Raw genomic sequence first — 8593 nt, forward strand, 5'->3', positions numbered from 1 at the left:
CCAAACTAGGACGATCCCCAACCTCTATAAAATGCCTTTATCAATTTTTAGCCCACAGCATACCCGGACCCCAGGCCCACCCTTGAAACCGTTTGGTATATAACACACTGATCTGGACTGAAACTACCCCGTTCGCGCTGTTTTGCCCGTTTGTCCACCAAAATGGCCACGAAAAATTAAACGGACTATACTGGGATGATCCCTAACCTCCTTGGCATGCCCCGATCGATTTTTAGCCCACAGCACGCTCGGACCCCGGGCTCACCCCCCAAACTGTGGGCTATAGCACACCGATTTGGAACGAAAATGCCCCATTAACGCTATTTCGCCCGTCTGTTCACCCAAATGCCCAAAAAAAAATTAAATAGATCATACTGGGATGATTCCTAATCTCCCTGGCATGCCCCAATTGATTTTCGACCTACAGATCACTCGAACCCCGGCCCTACTCCAAAAATCGTGGGTTATAGCACACCGATTTAGCCCAAAAGAGCCCCGTTCGCATATTTTCGCCCATTTGTCCACACAAATGGCCACATTAAATTATAGGGACTGCACTGGGCTGATTCCAAATCTCTGTGGCATGCTCCACTCGACTTTCACCCCATAACCGTGGGCTATAGCACACCGATTTGGTTTCAAAATGCTTCGTTCTTGCTATTTCTCCCCTTTGTCCACCCAAATGGCCACAAAAAATTAAACGAACTATATTGGGATGATTCCTATCTTTCCTGGTATGCTCCAATCGAGTTTTAGCCTACACGCTCGGACCTCAGCCCACCCTAAATATCGTGGGCTATATATCACACCGATTTGGCCCGAAAAGGCCTTGTTCGCATAGTTTTGCCCTTTTGTCCACCCAAATGGCCACAAAAAATTTAACATACCATGCTGGGATGATCCCTAACCTCCTCGGCATACACCAGTCTATTTTTGAAGAATAGCACGCCCAGATCCAGAGCCTAGCCCTAAAACCCTAGGCTATAGTACACCGATTTGGCCCGAAAATTCCCCGTTTGCGTCATTTCGCCCATTTATCGACCCAAGTGACCACGAAAAATTAAACTGACCATACAGGGATGATCCCAAACCTCTCTAGCCTGACGCGGTAAATTTTTGACCTATAGCATACTCGAACCCCGTGCCCATCCCCCAAACCGTGGGCTATAACACACTGATTTAGCAGGAAAATGCCCTGTTCATGCTGTTTCACCCATTTAACCACCTAAATGGCCATGAAAAATTAAACGAACCACACTAGGACGATCCACAACCTCCCTAGCATACCCCAATTGATTTTTGGCACACAGCACGACCTGACCTTGGGCTCACCCTAAATCTGTGGGCTATAGCATATCGATTTGATCCGAAAATGCCCCGTTCACCGTTTCGCCAGTTTGTCCACCCAAATGACCACAAAAAATTAAAAGTACCACACTGGGATGATCCCCAACGTCCCTAGCACACCCCGATAGATTTTAAGCCCACTGCACGCCCAGAACCCGGGTCCATCCCCAAAATCGTGGGCTATAGCACACCAATTTGGCGGGAAAACGCCCCGTTCGTGCCGTTTTTGCCCATTTGTCCACCCAAATGACCATGAAATATTAAATGGACCACACTGGGATAATTCCCAAGATCCCTGGCACACCCGATTTATTTTTAGCCCTTAGCACGCCCGAACCCCAGGACCACCCCCAAAACTGTAGGCTATGGCACACCGATTTTGCCCAAAACGCCTCGTTTTGCCTGTTTGTCCACACAAATTGCAACGAAAAAATAAATGGACTACATTGGGACGATCCCCAACCTCCCTGGCACGCCCAAAAAAAAAATTTGGGGCCACAACACGCCCAAACCTCGGGCCCACCCCAAAATCATGGGCAATAGCACACCGATTTGGCTCGAAAATGCCTCGTTCACATCGTTTTACCCGTTTGTCTACCCAAATAGCCACAAAAAATTAAACGGACCACACTGGGATGATCCCCAACCTCCCTGGCATGCCTCTGTAGATTTTTGGCCCACAGCACGCCTGGACCCCGAGCCCACCCATGAAATCATTGGGTATAGCACACTGATTTGGCAAGAAATTGCCCCGTTCGCGTCGTTTCTCTCGTTTGTCCACCCAAATGGCCACAAAAAATTAAAAAGACCTCACTAGGATGATTTCTAACCTCCCTGGCATACCCTCATCAATTTTTGGCCCACAGCATGCCCAGACCCCGGGTCCACCCAAAACTGTTAGCTATAGCACACTGATTTGGCCCGAAAAGGTCCCGTTCATGCATTTTCGCCCGTTTGTCCACCCAAATAGCCACTAAAAATTAAACGAACCACAATGGGATGATGCCCAACCTCCCTGGCATGTCCCGCTTGATTTTTGACCCAAAGCACACCCGGATCCCGAGCCCACCCCTAAAACCGTGGGCTATATTATAGTGATTTGGCTCGAAAATGCCCAGTTCGCGCCATTTTGCCCGTTTGTCCACCCAAATAGCCACGAAAAATTAAACAGACCTCACTGGGATGATTCCCAGCCTCCCTAGCATACCCCAATTGATTTTCGACCCACAGCCCGCTCGGATCCCGGGCCTACCCCTGAAACTGCGGGTTATATAGCACACCAATTTAGCCCGAGAAGGCCCCGTTCACATAGTTTTGCCCGTTTGCCGACCCAAATGGCCACGAAAAATAAAATGGACCACACTGGGACGATCCCCAATATCCCTGGCATGCCCCAATCGATTTTTGTCCTGCAGCACGCTCGGACCCAGGCCCACTCCTAAAACCGTGGACTATAGGACACCGATTTGGCTCGAAAATTCCCCGTTCTCGTCGTTTTTCTCGTTTGTAGACCCAAATGGCCACGAAAAATAAAACAAACCAAACTAGGAAGATCCCCAACCTCCCTGGCACACCCCGATTGATTTTCGTCCCACAGCATGCCCAAACCCCGGGCCCACCCCCAAAACCATGGGCTATAGCACAATGGTTTGGCGGGAAAAATGCCCCGTTCATGCCATTTTGCCCGTTTGTCCTCCCAAATGGCCACAAAAAATTAAACAGACTCCAAAATCCCTAACTTCCCTGGCACGACACGATTGAATTTTAGTCCAAAGTATGCCCAGACCCCGGACCCATCCCAAAATAGTGGGCTATAGCACATCGATTTGGCTAAAAAATGCCCCGTTCGTGCTGTTTCGCCTATTTAGCCACCCAAATAGCCACAAAAAATTAAAAGTATCACATTGGGATGATCCCCAACCTCCCTGGCACGCCCGAGTTGATTTTAGGCTCACAGCACACTCGGACTCCGGGACCATCCCGGAAATCGTAGGCTATAGAACATCAATTTAGCGGAAAAATGCCACGTTCGCACTGTTTCACTCGTTTGTCCACCCAAACGGCCACAAAAAATTAAATGAACCACACTGGAGTGATCCCCAAGCTCCCTGACATGCATTGATTTATTTTCGGCTCACAGTACACCCGAACCCTGGTCCCACCCCCGAAAGTGTGGCCTATAGCACACTAATTTGGCTCGAAAAATGCCCCATTTTGCCAGTTTGTCCACCCAAATTGCCACAAAAAATTAAACGGATTACATTGGGATGATCCTAAACCTCCCTGGCATACCCCGATCAATTTTTGGCCCATAGCATGCCCTGACCTGGGATGATCCCCAACCTCCCTAGAACATCCCGATCGATTTTTGACCCGCAACATGCCTAAACCCTGGGCCCACCCCCAAAACTATCGGCTATAGCACACTGATTTGGCTCGAAAATGCCCTGTTCGCACTGTTTTACCCGTTTGACCACCCAAATAGCCACGGCAAATTAAATGGGCCACACTGGGACAATCCCCAACCTCCCTGTCATGCCCCGATCAATTTTAGGCCCACAGCACGCTCGAACCCAGTACCGACCCTTCAAATCGTGTGCTATAGCACACCGATTTGGTCCAAAAATGCACCGTTCATATCGTTCGCCTGTTTGTCCACCCAATTGGCCACGAAAAATTAAACGGGCCATACTAGGATGATCCCCAACCTCCCTAGCATGCCCCAGTCGATTTTCAGCTCACAACACATCCGTACCCCAAGCCCACCCCCAAAACCATGGGTTTTGCTCAAAAATACCCCATTCGTGCTGTTTCACCCGCTTCTCCACCCTAATGGCCAAGAAAAATTAAACGAGTCACACTAGGATGATCCCTAACCTCCCTGGTATGCCCCGATTGATTTTTGGCCCATAGTACACCCAAACCCTGGGCTCACCCCTAAAACTGTGGGCTATAGCACAATGATTTGACCCGAAAATGTCCCGTTCGCACCGTTTTGCATGTTTGTCCTCTCAAATGGCCACGAAAAATTAAACGGGCCACACTGGAACAATCCACAACCTCCCTAGCATGCCCCGGTTGATTTTTAAGCCACAGCACGCTCGGACCCCGGGCCCACCACTGAACCGTGGGCTATAGCATATAGATTTGGCCCAAAAATACCTCATTCGCATCGTTTCTCCCGTTTCCCCACCCCAAATGGCCACGAAAAATAAAATGGGTCCCACTGGGATAATTCCCAAACTCCCTGGCATGCCACGATCAATTTTGGGTTAAAGCATGTCCAGACCTGGACCCACCCCCAAAACCGTGGGCTATAGCATACCGATTTGGCCCAAAAATACCCCGTTCACGCTGTTTCACCTGTTTATAAATCCAAATGGCCATGAAAAACTAAATGTGGTACACTAAGATGATCCCCAACATCCCAGGAATGCCTTAGTCAATTTTTGGCCTAGAGCACGCCTGAACCGTAGGCCCACCCCCAAAACAGTGGGCTATAGCACGCCAATTTTGCTCAAAAATGCCCCATTCGCGTCGTTTCTCCCGTTTATCCACAGAAATGGCTATAAAAAATTAAACGGGTCACACCGGGATGATTCCCAACCTCCCTGGTAAGCCTCAGTGGACTTTCGACCCATAACATGCCCGAACCATAGGCCCACCCCCAAAACCGTTGGCTATAGCACATCGATTTGGCCCAAAAATGCCCTATTTGCATCGTTTTGCCCGTTTGTACACCCAAATAGCCACAAAAAATTAAACGGGCCACACTAGGATGATTCCCAACATCCCTGGCATGCCCCGGTCAATTTTTGGCCCACAGCACGCCCGTACCACGGGTTCACCCCCGAAACCATGGGTTATAGCACATCGATTTGGCCCAAAATACCCCGTTCATTCTGTTTTGCCTATTTGTCCACCCAATTGGCCACAAAAAATTAAACTGGCCACACTAGGATGATCGCCAACATCCTTGGAATGACCCAATCAATTTTTGGTCCACAGCACGCCCGAACCCCGGGCCCACCCCTAAAATCGTGGGCTATAGAACACCAATTTGGCTCGAAAATACCCCGTTCACACCGTTTCGCCCGTTTCTCCACCCAAATAGCCACAAAAAATTAAACAACTCACACTGGGACGATCCCCAACCTCCCTGATATGCCCCGGTCAATTTTTGGCCCACAGCACACTCGAACCCTAGGCCTACCCCCAAAACTGTGGGTTATAGCTCACTGAATTGGCCCAAAAATTTCCCGTTCGCGCCGTTTTGCCCGTTTTTATTGCCACCAAAAATTAAACGAGTCATACTAGGATGATCCTCAACCTCCCTGGCATGCCCAGGTCAATTTTTGGCCAACATTACGCCCAAAACCCGGGCCATCCCCGACACCGTGGGCTATAGCTTACCGATTTGGCCCAAAAATGCCTTATTCATGTCGTTTCACCCGGTTGTCCACCCAAATGGCCACAAAAAATTAAACGGGTCACACTGGATGATCCCCAAACTCCCTGGTATACCTCGGTCGATTTTTGACCCACAGCATGCCCGGACTCTAGGCCCACCCCCAAAACTGTGGGCAATAGGACACCGATTTAGCTTGAAAATGCTCTTTTCGCACTGTTTTGACCGTTTGTCCATCCAAATGGCTACAAAAAATTAAATGGGCCATACTGAGATGATCCCCAACCCCTGGCATGCCCCGATCCATTTTCATCCAACAGGAGTCCCGAACCCCGGGCCAATCCCCAAAACTGTGGGTTATAGCACACTGATTTGGCCCAAAAATGCCCCGTTCGCACCGTTTCGCCCGTTTGTGCACCCAAATGGCCATGAAAAAATAAATGGGTTGCACTAGGAGGATCCCCAACCTCCCTGGCATGCTCGAATCAATTTTTGGCCCATAGTACACCAGACCCAAGGCCTAACCCCTAAATCGTAGGCTATAGCACACCGATTTTGCCCGAAAATGCCCCGTTCGTACCGTTTCGCCCGCTTGTCTACTCAAATGGCCACAAAAATTAAACGAGATATACTGGGATGATCCCCAACCTACCTGGCATGCCGCGATCGATTTTTAGCCCACAGCACATCCGAACTCTAGGCCCACCCCCAAATCCATGGGCTATAGCATTCCGATTTAGCCCAAAAATGACCCGTTCACGCCATTTAGCCCATTTATCCACCCATATGGCCACAAAAAAGTAAACGGGCCACACTGGGATGATCCCCAACCTCCCTGGCACACCCTGGTCAATTTTTAGCCACACCAAGCCCACCTCAAAACTGTAGGCTATAGCACAACAATTTTGCCTAAAAACGCCCCGTTCGCGCCGTTTTGCCTATTTGTCCACCCAAATAGCCACAAAAATTTACATAAGTTATATTGGGACGATCCCCTACCTCCCTGGCATGCACCGATCGATTTTTGACCCACAGCACGCCCGAACCCGAGCCCACCCCAAAAATCGTGGGCTATAACACACCGATTTGGCCTGAAAATAATTCGTACCATTTCACCCGTTTATCTACACAAATGGCCACAAAAAATTAAATGGGCCACACTGTGACGATCTCTAACCTCCCTGGCACGTCCCGATCAATTTTTGAAACACAGCACGCCCGGACCCCGTGCCCACCCTCAAAATCGTGGGCTATAACACACCGATTTGGTTTGAAAATGCCACGTTCCCATCATTTATCCACCAAAATGGCCACAAAAAATTAAATGGGCCATACTGGGATGATCCCCAACCTCCCTGGCAAGCCCCGATCGATTTTTGGCCCACAGCAAGCCCGAACCCCTGGCCCACCCTCGAAATCGTGGGCTATAGCACACTGATTTGGCCCGAAAATGCCCCATTCGTGCTGCTTCACCCATTTTTCCACCCAAATGGCCACGAAAAATTAAACGGGCCACACTAGGACAATCCCCAACCTCCCTGACACATCCCGATCAATTTTTGGCCCACGGCACGCCCGGACCCCGGGCCCACCCCAAAAGGTTAAAATTAAGATTAAATAAAATAAACTTAATTATTTCTCTATTAAAATGTACTCTTTCAAAAAGTAGATATAAAAAGAACTGCAATATAGTACTTTAATTATTATTTTTTGAATATCTAAGTGCTAATTTTAAAGTGTTAAATTAATTTAATATTTTTTTTTTGAGTTGGTATGTATATGGTCAAAAAATATTTTTGGGACTAAACCCTAACATAAAGCCTTTACTATCCAATTACATATTATAATGGCAAAAAAGAAATTAGCCTTTGATGGCACTTTGAATCTCGGGATAGAATTGCTGGCACTTTGAATCTATCCCAAGATTCAGAGTTAATGATGCTAAACCCAGGACTACTACATTGGCAAATCACATAAAATTGTCAAAGGAGCAGTCACCGAAGATAGCTCAGGAGCGGAAAGACATGGCACTTGTCCGTATGCTTCTGCAGTTGGGAGTCTGATTTATGCTATAGTCTGCACTAGACCTGACATAGAATATGTAGTGGAAGTTGTTAGCAGTTATATGGCAAATCCTGGTAAGGAGCATTGGGAAGCTATAAAGTGGCTTTTAAGATATCTGAGAAGTACATCCAGTACTTCACTTTGTTTTGGCAATGGCAAGGTGATTTTACAAAGTTTTGTTGATGATGATCTTGGTGGAGATGTGGACTCGAGCAAGTGCACATCCGGATATATTTACACCATAGTTGGTACATCAGTGAGTTGGATTTCCAAACTTCAGAAGTGTATTTCTCTTTCATCTACTGAGGCTGAGTATGTGGCAATAACTAAAGCAGGAAAGGAGATGATATGGCTAGCGGATTATTTGGAAGAACTGGGCAAGAAGCAGTGTGAGAAAGATTTTTTACACAGATAGCCAGAGTTTCATATAGTTGGTGAAGAACCCAGTTTATCATTCGAAGACGAAGCACATTAGAAGACGGTACCATTTCACTCGCAGGGCAGTGGAAGATAGTGATATGCGTTTGGAAAAGATAGAGGTTGCAAAGACTTCAGCAGACATGTTGACAAAATGTGTTGATGTTGGTAAACTAAGGTTGTGAAAACCCTAGTTGGTCTTCTATAGGTGTGTCTACAGATGTTGCGGAGCGGCAAAGATATTAATGATGAAGGAACATTATTTATTTTTTTGAGAATGTAATTCTTGGATAAAAGAATCAGTCTCCAAGTGGGAGAATTTTTAGGTGTGGAGCCTGATTATATACTAATGTTCAC

Source organism: Capsicum annuum, unplaced genomic scaffold (assembly GCF_002878395.1).
Source record: "Capsicum annuum cultivar UCD-10X-F1 unplaced genomic scaffold, UCD10Xv1.1 ctg4890, whole genome shotgun sequence".
Classification (NCBI taxonomy): domain Eukaryota; kingdom Viridiplantae; phylum Streptophyta; class Magnoliopsida; order Solanales; family Solanaceae; genus Capsicum; species Capsicum annuum.